This window comes from Lycium ferocissimum, chromosome 5 (genome assembly GCF_029784015.1).
Source record: "Lycium ferocissimum isolate CSIRO_LF1 chromosome 5, AGI_CSIRO_Lferr_CH_V1, whole genome shotgun sequence".
Taxonomy (NCBI): domain Eukaryota; kingdom Viridiplantae; phylum Streptophyta; class Magnoliopsida; order Solanales; family Solanaceae; genus Lycium; species Lycium ferocissimum.
In genome coordinates, this window is record NC_081346.1 from 15,590,257 (window position 1) to 15,603,283 (window position 13,027).

Here is a 13,027-nt window from a genome sequence, read left to right on the forward strand (position 1 = left end):
TATTACCATGCATTTCACATTTGATTTTTGAGTCTCGAAGGAGACAAATGAAAAGGGGAAGAAGTTCCCATTTTTTTAAAAAGGGAAGAAGTTCCCGTTTTGAATTAAAGTTGCTCCGAAGGGAGTCTTTTGATGGTTTCCAAATATTTTCATTCATTTGCATATTTACATACATGTACGACATCATTTCATGGGGAAGGGGAAAAGGGCTAAGGCGTTATATATGCAAACCACCTGATCAGCTGGTATACGATGATTATGATGCCCGAAGGGGCCATTTTGCCATTATGCCCGAAGGGGCTGCAAGCAAGGCGAAGGAATGCATTTTGTATATATGTTATGGTATCTTGCGTATGTTACAAACTTTTGCAGACAGTGTTCTGTGGATAGTGCGTCGAGATGTCGATCGTTGTGTAAAGCGAACATGTAGGTCGATGTATTTTTATGCTTTGTTTTTTAAGATTTTATTGTGACTAAAGGTTTTCTTCGAATTAACGATAAGGAAGAAGTCCCTGATTTGACGAAAAAGTTTTATTGAAAAGTTTGTCCTGTTTTACTTGACGGAAGCATCATTTCATAAATTAAAGTTTCACAAAAAGTTGTGACTCATGGATAGAATGGTAGTATGGCACTCAGCCAAGTAGGGTCTTGGGTGTCAGTCGCGGCCCTCCGATTTGGATCGTGACACTTCATGACATTAGACTCTTTAAAATTTACCCATGATAGTTCTTTTCTGTGTCTTGTAAGCCTGCTAAGGGAACCTTGCATGTGGTAAAGGATTAGAAACAATGTTTAAACTTTGGTGTGGTTGTTCTGAGGTCCTAAGTTAGGCTATAATGGACTGATCTATTTATGCTTAATGTGGCCCCTCCCCCGCTTCTTCCTCTCAATGATTCATGTACGTTTTATTTCAAACACTCTACATGAACGTGGAATGCACCGCTTTCCTTTTAAAGATTAGTATGAACCTAGCCATACTTGTATTCCATTTGTCTGCTAGCTTTGTATGTAAGGTCCATGCCTGCTGTGTCCTTGTAATCATGTGATCCACTTGAAATGGCTTAAGGATCAAATAAGGATGATTGTCTCTATGTGTAATTGTTTCTTGTTAGCCTCTAGGTTCTGAATATCATGTATACCACTAGTGTCATGTTTCTTAAGCTACCTCTATGTCCTTTCTAAATGCTGTCCAGATATGCTAAGTAGATAGAAATAGGTTTTCCGTGAATTTACATAGATGTTTTACTTAAATGCAAGTGGTGAATTAAGCGCTTCATGGTGAATTAAGCGCTTCACTAGTCAAAGATAGTATAGTTTAAGATCGTCTCCACAGGGATTGGTATAAATAATTACTCAAACGGATCCTTGCTCGGTCTTATTCAGGAAATAAAAACTTGAGTTTGTTGTGGTTATAAACCACGATTATCGACTACAACGTAATTAAAGACAATTGACAACGAAAGCAAAGGTTACTATTAATATGAGAAGTAAGGGCAGTAGACAAGACATATGCAAGATTTTAGCAATTAGCTTCAATTCGTTTTATCATTCTCCTCTAAATTTTATTGAGTCTCTTGAATTCAATAAGTAATTAGTTTACTTTAGAATCTAATAAACATCTTTCGATTATTTATACAGATTTCACAAATTAAACTAATGCAAGCCCTGAGAATGTTCAAAAATTATGGATAGATATAGATCTTGTACGACTTATCATGAATATCATCAGCTTATAACCCAAGATTAATTATTCAAGAGTCTCTTCCGATTACTCAATAAAATCATTCAACCATGAGCTAAATTAGATTTATATTAAGATAATTTATAAAACACTTTCTCTTCCGATTAAAGCATCAAAAAAATATCTCAATAATCAAATAAAACTACTATCCATGAGTTCAAGACCCGATGAAAAGCCAGTGAACATATGCAAGAAAACATTAAGGGTTTAGTCTAAAGGAAAACGTCTCTCGAATATTTTTCTCTTTTGGTTCAACCAATAATTCAAAAAGCTCTTTCGATTACTTAGAAGAATCACCAATTAAAACCAAGCAAAATAATGAAAAGATATTCACCAAACTATTCCTCTTTCGATTAAATAAAATAGTAGATAACTCGGCATTTCAATTCAAAATCCTATTAACGAATTAAAGTAATAAAACAAGAATCGAATCTAAAAACGTCAATTAATACATCATGTCTGTCAAAACCCCATAAGAAACTACTCCATAATAGAATAAAAGAATATAGAAGTAGAAAACATTACAACCGACGATTGATCCAAACTTCAGTATTGAATCAAATTGTGATGAAAAGTAATGAATACGGCTGTCAAATCCTCTTCTACGCGCCTCCAATTCCTTATAGGTCTAAAGTCCCTAAAAACGAGTTTCTGATGTTTTTATATCAGGTCTAAAATAAACCCATTCTTTTGCTGCCTCTTCCGTCTTCAATCACCACATGCCAGGTGATGTAGCTAATTCCATCTTTAATTTCCTTCCTTTGTGCACTAATCATTAGGTCATAGTTACCAATCATTAGTCCCTTAATTGCTTGTTGTGCCACGTAGACAACATTTAGAGTTGCCTTCATTCTCATGTGCAGTGTCTTATTTATTTAGTAGTCATTTTTCTTCTTTTACAACTTCAACAATTATCTGCTCAATTTACTTCAAACCTCTCCGTCTTCACACCACTTTACTCCCACACATTAAAATTTTAAAATTAAGCACAAATCAATATAATTTATAGCTCAAATACAATTAAAATATAATAAATAAAAAGCAAAATATATCTAAAAACCTGTGTTTATGGTCACTCATCAGGTATATCCCTTGTTATGACCAGAATTGGGCCCATATGTTCAAAAATACATGTATAGTTTAGTTTTGGGAATTTTACATAAATGACTACATTTTGGGGGTTTAAATTTTGCCATAACTACAGTTTCAATATTTACATGGCATGGCTACTGTTTTCCCGATGTATTCAAAAAATGGCTCGCTGTATTCATAAAACGGCTTAGCTGTATTCATGTATTCATGAATACAGCGAATAAAAAAATTTCAAAAATTCTTTTCAGTGTATTCAAGTCATATGTATTCAACTCATTTGTATTCACGTCAATTGTATTCAACTCAATTGTATTTTATAGCTACTTTTACATTGTATTCACTTTATTGTATTTGAAAATCAGTGGTTTCAAACAATATAAATACAAAAAAAAAAAAAAAAAAAAATTGTATTCAAAGCTTGCACAACTGAGTTGAATTTTCCCAAAAAAATTAACGAATACACTCAAATACTGAATACAAGAAATAAAATTCACTGTATTCATTTGTATACACTTCAAATTTACTGTATTCATTTTGTATACAAAAAGATCTCCTTCGAAATACATGCGATAAAACACTGTATACACTATATGTATACACTCCAATTTGAAATTAAAAAAAATAAAAAGCTCAGATCTGAGCCGCCACTGGAAAATGACCAGAGGCAGCAACGACGTAGATACAAAAAAAAAAAAGCTTTCCCTCTCTAGGAAAACAATAAAGCTCAGATCTGTTGTTGATGATGAGGAGGTGACGACGGCGGCGGCAGCTATGAACGAAACTAGATCTGAGCATAGCTCCGGCAGATTTTGAAGCTTTGAAGCCATTAATGTAACTTTGGAGCTTTCTCTCTCTAGAAAAACAAAGAGATTTAAAGATAGAGAGAGAACAACGACAGTGGTGGAACTCGCCGGAGATATCCATGGTTGCAAGCGGCAGTGGAGAGAGAAGAAGCGGCAGTAGAGGAGGCGTGTGAGTGCTGTCAGAGTACCCCCGGTGGTGGTGGTTGTTGAAGCAAAAAAGAAGACGGCTTGGAGAGAGAGGTGATGGAGGAAAATGGGAGGAGATTGTGAGAGAATAGAGAGAAAATAGTTTTAAATATTAAATACAATATAATTCTACTATACTAATTATCTTGTGTAATTGACATACAAGATTTAACTATGAGATGTAATTTAGGCAAAATATAGCTACTAAATATAAATAAGGCTTAATGTTCTCTATACCATATAGATTTCCCTTCTTTGTCTGCTTTGTATCTTGGGCCTTTTTCCTCTTTTGTGGTCGTCTGATTTGAATTTGGGCCTTCTGCCTTTCATGATTAGCCTTGTTTAAATTCCTTTGCATTTATAATCTGGATTGGGCCTTTTGTGTCATGTGAATTAAACTAAGTATAAATCAGTACATATGTGCCTGCGGTTATGTTAAATCCATCTTATGTATGTGTTTAAGATCATGATATCCTCTAAGCTTGAATTCACCATTTTCTCCTCCTCTTTCTTGTTGCATGAGAAACATCGTGGGCTGCTTGGGCCACTACTTTTCTGTTCAAAACTGATTGGGCCTGAGGCTCAGTTCCTATTCATCTGATGGAAACTAAGGGAAGAAAATATGTTGACGGCCCACCTATGGGTAAAAATAGGTAACTGGTGGGTTTAGGTAGGCCCACCAGCCTAACTTCTCTTCTTTCACTCATTTCATATGACGTAAATGTTTTTGTAAAAGACATATGTGAATATGGAAACCACTATGAATGTTAGAACTTAGGAAAAACTCTGGTATTATTAGGAATGTCGCCCAAACAATTTTCAAACTTGGCTAATCCGAACTTATGCATGAAATTAGTACTTAATTGTTTTTCTTGAAGTATAAAATTGGTTTAGATGTTCGGATAATGCTAAACAATCTAAAAATGGAACTAAGTTATAAATTTGGGCCTTAAGCTCGTTAGTGAACTTTTTTCACAGTTAAAATATAAAGTTGTTTTGCCTTTTGGGCTACACGTTAGAATGGACTAAACTGAACCTCAAAATGACTTAGAATTCATTTGCGAAAAAGTTAAGATTGTTAGACTTAGAATAATGAATCAGAATTGAAAACTCAGAATTTTATCAAGTAATTTGGACTCTTTTTTCGGAATTGGATAAATTTTCAGAGAAACAAAGGTATTCTTGGGCCAAAAGCCCAACTTAAAGGGATAAAAACAAGTGGACATATACTTGGACTGATTTTGAGACAAGATGGCTTTGGTTTGGATATGACTTGACCCAATTGAGCTTCAATGAATTAAAATGGACAAATAAAACCTTTAATTTCTTATTATATACTTCTCCTATAAAAAATGGGAGATATACTCCATACTTTCTTATATATATGTAATTAAAACCTATAAGAACTAAACTAATATCATTAGGACCAAAATAGTGGTAACTCTATTTAGGAGAAATCTCAAGTGTATCTTGGTCCAAAAATGAAGTGAGTTGAACACTTATACGAATTTTTAAAACCAAAAACTCCTTTTCCAAGGGGACATTTTGCCGAAATTTTGAATATATGACAAAGAATGACATTTTGCGATAAAGTAAACACCCTTAAGCAAATAATTATATTAATCACACATTGAAGTTCGCAGGTCAACCGTATTCTATGGATTCTTAATACTGGGGTGCTTAAAACCTTCCCTAGGGGGATCACTAGAACCCTTACCTCTAACTCTGGTCTAAAAAGGATTTTTCTCTTGTTTGATAAACCCTTTTAACCCGATTTTCCTAATTTCTCTTAAATAAATTAGGTGACGACTCTAAAAATACTAAAATCCATTTAGAGCACCAACAACCTCTTAGTAGCTTTTATGCACCCGCATAAAAGTGAACCGTAAGATCAACAACTAGGGGCACAAATATAGGAGGTGCATTTGTGGAAGCCTTACCTCTGGCCCCTAAATCCGACCTAGCCTGACTCTCCGCTTGCCCTTCCGGCAACTCTGTAACATCAGCTTCTATTCCCATATTTTTAGGACGGTCCTCCTCTTTCCTATTCCTGATATCATACACATGGGAGGCTTTTATACAGTGATCCCGATGAGGAATACGCTACACACCCGCTTGCCGACATAATGCAGTGATGAGGCATAGGATTAACAATGATGAGGCCTTCTATGGCGCCCTCTCCTGGATCTCGATAGTGATCATCTCCCCAAAATTCAACGGATAATGAGACATAAGCGCTGCAACTGCCACGACATGATCCGGTGTGAGGTGATTATCATTTTGGGTCAAAACCAGTCTGTACCTTACTACATTCCACTAGGCCTGTGCACGAATCGGTTCGGTTCGGTTTTGGCCATCATCGAGTTGAAAATTTGAATTTCGATTTTCTCAAATTCTCAAACAAACTCGATCCATTCTAGGTTCAATTCGATTCGTTTTTATTATTTTGGTTCGGTTACACAAATCGATTTGTTCGAAATTTAAACAAGCAACTATTTTCATTTCAATTGTAGAGTAAACATAACCAAAAATAATGAGATCCTAAATTTGCAGCCTTATAACCAAGACATCAACTAGGAAAAAATCATAAACTTGCAAGCATAATAGCATATAAATAGCAAAACAAGAGCTTGACAACTTGTACAAGCATACAAATCCGCCAACACCACATTATATATGCCAAATTAATAATCCAGCATCCTGCAACTTGCAAGCAGACAAACATAATAACTCAGTTTGCATCCTCAAAAAAACAAAAAACAAAAACCAAAAAAAAAAAAAATTATAATTTGTAGAGGCTAAGATCAAAGAACAAACTTTGATCAAACAAAGCCATGGGTGGAGGCAATGGCCAAAAGGCAAAGATGGCTTGTGAGAAGAACGCTGAAAAAATGAAAGACCAAAAGGAAAGTCAACTTGAGGCCAACAAGAAGGCCATGAATATCCAGTGCAAGGTGTGCATGCAGACATTCATTTGCACCACTTCTGCAGTTAAATAATTATTACTTCACTATTAAGTATTAAGTATATGTATAGTTAGACTATTAGAGTATTAGTCATAGTCATATTAGTCATTAGTGGCATATAAATTCGGTTTGTTCGGGTCGGTTTGATTGATAATTGAGGTCAACCATATCCGAACGGTTAAATCGTACTATTTTACAATTGCATTTGTAAATTGAAATCGAATTGTATTATCCAAATTGAATTATCCGAATTGTTTCGAATCGGTTTGAAAATTCGGGTTGAACCGATTTGTGCACAGGCCTACATTCCACCAGAATTTTGCCTCGAGTGTCAGAGTTCTTTTAAAGATTTTTTTCCTTCATTCTTAGCTAAGGCTAGTTAGCCCGAGCTATTACCGAGGCCACCCACTCTTTCATGGCCCTCGATGTTCTTCTATCGCATTTGTATTGAAACTCGGATGTATTTGGTGGTGCAACATACTCATCCCCAAAGTAATATTTGTTGACTACTTTACCGGAGATGTTAACTTTGACTTTTTGGACCTCCACCTGTTCTAAGTCAGGAACTGCCTCTAATTTCTGGCCCGGTTGTTGATTCTTCTTTATAGCAGCGCTGTACGATGCATAAAACTCATGAACAAGGATGGCACAATATTCACCCAGGGTTGTGTTGAAAACCTCAAGTTTATAGTGTTGTAGCGTCTCCATGATACGAGGGTGATCCGCTAGACCACGAAAGCTAATGTGCCTCTCCTTCTATATGCTTCGTAATGGATTTCCCCCTTTTTTGTCCCATCTAATCCTTATTCAAACCTCTCTTTGACCCAATCTATTGAAAATCGCTGGACATTTTCTGATAGAGTCTTCTTTCGCACTTCGGCTAATCTACGCTCTTCTGAACTGTCCGGGTCTGAGTCTGCAGGGGCATTAGTAGGTGACACGTTTCCTTGTTCAGACCCCTCATCACTAGAACTTGGTGCGGCAGAAGGTTCCTCCTCTTCAGATTGGAAGGAATCATATGATGGTGATATTAGGCGAGGTACAACAGTCCTCGTTCTTTTTAAGGGCCGAACAATAACATCCTCCACCTCATGGTTGGAGGGGATGTCACGAAACCTTATCCTTATAGTTCCCCTACCTCGACCCTGCTCCGTTCTGTTGGTTGGGACCCACTAACCCTCCGGACAATATTCTTTGGCGGGATACTTGTTGAGGGACACTGTCAGTCATAAGAAAGTGTTCGGAAAGCAAGAAAATAGCTATTATGTTATTTTCTTGAATTTTGGCTTTTATACTGTTATGCAGGCTGTGCATATTAAATACGAGCCGTACAATTATGTACGTCCCGTACATCCCGTCGTACAAATTTTGACCAAAAAGTCTGGTGTAAGGTACGGCCCGTACAAAAATGTACCATCCGTACTTTTTACCAAACCTCATAAACAAAATGTGGATTAAGCTGGTCTCGAGGTATAGGCAAAATGTACGGTCCATACAATTAAGTACGGCCTGTATTTTCTGCTGTACCCTAAGAACTAAGATTTTCTTGATTTATTGTTCCAAGTACGATGCAAGGAATGACGTGTAGTATATTGTACGAGTCGTACCCTAAAGCGTACTTGACTGCTTCCCACAAATCATGTCAAGGCATTGCATAACATCACCAAATACATATTTAGCCATTTGCATTATTCAATTATGGGTTGTAAGAGCTCGGGTTACTCAGACTTCTCTCGTTTTATCAAATTTTTTTCTCATTGCCTTTTCATCGAGCACTTGGCGGGCATAACAATTTCGGACTTCACAATCAAAGTCATCCATTGAAATACCCTCTGACTCAGTGGATGTTTCGATATATTCGCCCCCATGAGTCCTATATACAACATACATACCAATCCCTCCCCTCAACCAAAATTTAACATGAAAATTTCAACCATTGCAACCCTAATTTAGATCCCACATGGTCATTATTAATTCCAAGACATTACACTACCATTATGGGTAAAGTACACATAAGTAGAACATCAACATACCTATGAGTGATGAATGGAAGAATCAACTATGAACAACTTGAAAGTCTTTTCCTACACTTGCTTTCAACAGATTTCAACATAGGGCTTTTGTGTATAGTGAATAGATGATGGGAATGAGAGGAATTTATGAGAATTATCAGAGTTAGAAGGTTAATGGGGTTCGGTTATGGGAGTAAAGTTAGGAGATGGGTTTTAATTTGAGTTGGAATGGGAGAGAGAAAGTCAAGAAAGGTATTTAAACCTTTCCTTGAATTCGATAAAAGTACGGCCTGTACTTGGAAGTACGAGAGTATTTTTAGGGACATACCTATTGTCAATTTAATGATGTGGTATGAATTTTGTACGGGCCGAATGTCAAAACGTAAAATTGCGTACGACTCGTACATTTATCCCGTACCTAGATTGCCAAGAATAGTGACCTTCTTTTCTTACCCTTCGAGGTACGATGCAAAAATACAGTCCGTACAATTAAGTACGGCCCATAATTTCCCCAGCGTTGTATGGGCTATACTTTTTACGGTCAAATTTTTGCATTTCCCCTGGTTTCACTCCTTGTTACTCTCTTTTTCTGCACATTGTAGTCCTAAACACACAAGCAAACATCAAGCAGCACAAAAACTACTAAAACAACAAAAAAATGAAAAAAAAAAAAAAACACAAAACCTTAAAACCTTGGGTTGCCTCCTAAACAGCGCTTGATCTAACATCGCGGCACGACGGTATTACCGTTTTACTCCGGTTCAGGAATGTAGCCATGCTTCAAACAGTGCCTACCAATGATCCTGTCTCCATCAATGTACCAATGGTAATGCTTCACCCTTTGGCCATTCAACTTAAAGGTCCGAGTTCTATCTACGAACTTCAATGGAATTGCGCCATTGGGTGAAACACTTATCACTTGGAAAGGCTCGGACCATCTGGATTTAATTTGCTCGGTAAAAGCTTCAGCCTTGAGTTGTACAGAAGGACATCATCACCTTTCTGAAAGCCCCGCTTGAGGACCTTTTTATCATGGTAGTGCTTTATCCTCTCCTTGTACAAGGCTGCACTCTCGATATGCTTGGTACCGCATTTCATCCATCTCATTCGCTAAATGAAATAACCTAAGCTAGGTTGCCTCCTCCCAATCTATATTCAGCTTCTTCAATGCCTACATGGCCTTGTGTTCAAGTTCGACTAGCAGATGGCACACCTTACCAAACACCAGCCTATAAGGATAAGTTTCAATGGGCTTTTTGAATGCTATTCTGTAGGCCCAAAGAGCATCATCAAGTTTTCGGGACCAGTCGGTCCTATTTACATTGACCATCTTGGCTAAAATGCCCTAACTGATGCCTCTTCCCGCCTCATCATCTAATCTCTGTATAAATTGTATAGCCGCTTGTCATCACGTAGTATTAGCCATTGCTGAGAATATAAATAAAATAAAGGTTAGAAGTGAACACTTATGACTCAGCCCTATCGCACAATCTAGATCAAGAAGAAAGGAATTTTTTCCTAAATATCTTGTAGCCTCCTGTTTATAGGTGTGGTGCACAATACACCCATAACCAAGACTCTACTAGATACGGCTTGCAGACTCCCTAGGATAGACCTTCTCTGATACCAAGTTTGTCACATCCCAAAACCGGGGATGTGGCTAGCACCCAGCACCCGAGGACCTGAGCGTACCACTGTGGCATCTGAACTTTAGAAATGAGCTATGTGACGATAAGAATATCATACAACCAACTACAAGAAGGAACAAAGTATTCCACGAGTAGCGGAACTTCCATCAACAACTATATACAATATGGACAGCAGTCAACAAGGCCATCAAAAGAAGAGTCGATACATTATTATACAAATCAACTGAACAAACAAACTGACATGTGACTAGACAACAGTCTGCAAGCCTCTAAAAGTATATATATACAAGACCACACGATGGGACAAGGCCCTCGTCATACCCAAAAAGTATAGCTCACATACATAAACCTAAACCTTCAAGACCGCTGCTCCAAAAAGAAAGGAGCGCAACTCTGACCCAGCTGATTCACACCTACTGAGGAGGAGTCGGACCACTCTGTCGGTCCGTACCTACAGGCATGAAACACAACGCAGAGCCCAGAAGGGTCGTCAGTACGAAAGATGTACTGAATATATAAGGCATAAGTAGTAACTGAAATGAACAGTAAGGAACAACTCAAATGAAAGTAGGGATACCACCTGATCTAACACTGACCAACTACCGTGAATGCACAACTTTGCAAGATGACTGCGTATATAACGCCGTAGGCCCTTATGGCAATATCATCTACACACACACACACACACACACACACACACACACACACACACACACACACACACATATATATATAGATATAACATCGTATACCTGTGTGGGAAATATCATGTATATAGCATACCAGTCTCTATGGCAAATCTCATATGTATAGTATGTATCACGTATATAACGTCGTAGGCCGCTATGGCAGTACAGTAAGTAATAGATGCAAGTATGCGACTCACCCAAGGAGTATCTTGACTCATTCACAGTTCACTTTAGGAAACTCCTAACATACGACTTATGAATTTACTTGTGACTTAACATTTTACCAACATGATAGAATGAACAAGGAACCGTATGCATACCTAAGAATGGAGTTATTAAGAACCGATACCACGATTTCATCAAGCTTACGTAGATAATGCCAAAAATGAAGAAAAGTGAGCCCTACATACCTTGGGTGATTCCCTAGCTAACGGTAGTCCCGCGCGTTTCATGCGACTCCAAAAATACTAATCTCTTTCCGGGCTGAAAGAATTATGCGAAGATTTGAGTACTCAAGTACAACATAAAATGATCCTCCTATATGTATCATTTGAGCATGTAAAAGAGCTCATATGTGCATATATAGTTGGGTGTACGTTCTGAGAATTGATGCAAGAATCAGATTGCTACCTATGTATACATGGAGGTTAGCACTATATCGGTTGGCATTTACTTAACTAAATTGGTGAGTTTCTTCAAGAAATTATACTATGATTTCTATCTAATGGATTTGGTTTGGAATGTATTGGAATTCTCAGGAATGAAGTAAACTAATGTCTACCACTAACTTAAGCTAGGGCTATGAATTGAATATAGGGTGGGGGTGATGATGTGTAAGAAAATATATCCAAAACGTGGGTAACGTGCAACCCTTCCTTTTTAAGGTTGCTCCTAGAATATACTACAATTCATGCTAACTAGTTAGGTAGGAAATAAATTTACAAATACCTTGCTGGGTAGTACCAACGCGTATTACTAGTTAAAATACTATGTAAATAAATTTCATTACTTAGTCAATAAAAGTATACAATATGGAATAAAAAATCATATTTATCTCTCTCTTTTTGTCAAGAAGGTTTTCACTTAAAAGTAAACATTTAGCATGTTAAAACAATATATAATGGTTTCAAAAACAAAATTTATCAAACACATCAGGTATTTCTAAAATACGGTCCGTAAAGTCATTTTCTTCGATAAACCAACATTCTGAATTTCGACAAAACTTATTTTCTTCAATTCGTTTAACCTCAAATCCTTATGAAATATTTTTGACACCATCTTACCATCTTTTCCCTTATGAGTGACTTAATTCCTCCGAGTTCACATCGATTACATATGATGCATATAAACGTAAAGGTATGGTGTTACAATTAGCTAGCTTACAACGACAATGATACACGAAGTACGAGGTGTAACACCCTATCTCCTCCTTATGGTACAATAGTAGTTCGTTTAACATATGATTGTACTGTTTAAACTATTATCTATCTTGTGATTACTATGTTATTGCACCTTTTTGCTAGCTTGCTCTCACTTGCCCTTTTTGTTTTGATATCCTACTCTAGTGACTCGGTGTTAGTGTAACTGGTATCCTATTGGTTGTGCCTTATATTTCTCTGATGATGCCAAAAGGGAGAAGATAATGAGAGATACTATATAGTGATGAAATGAATGGGCTAAAATCGAGAGGGAAGCACTGGAAAATTGACATGTGTTATGATTGAAAAGACCCTTTAAAATAATCTTTACTGGTGAATCGTTTCTCGGTGTATTTTGTTGCTAACACGTTGCGCATTCAAAATGATGGTCTCAGAGCAGCGTGGGGAACAAGTGGTATCCGGGTTCTCGGTGGGGATCATTATCTATACGTTTGTCATCAAAATTGGGGA

The 13,027-nt window shown here is 37.1% G+C and overlaps 1 long non-coding RNA gene across 1 annotated transcript in view; it reads right to left on the reverse strand.

Annotated features, from left to right (window-relative positions):
* Positions 1 to 10,283: 10,283 nt before the first annotated feature.
* LOC132056205 (uncharacterized) overlaps positions 10,284 to 13,027 on the reverse strand; it is a 23,507-nt gene continuing 20,763 nt past the window's right edge. Inside the window, exons 3-4 of the long non-coding RNA XR_009414743.1 lie at positions 11,030 to 11,117; positions 10,284 to 10,900 (exon numbers count right to left, since the gene is read on the reverse strand). This is a non-coding gene — a long non-coding RNA (uncharacterized LOC132056205). The remainder of the gene's footprint in view (positions 10,901 to 11,029; positions 11,118 to 13,027) is intronic.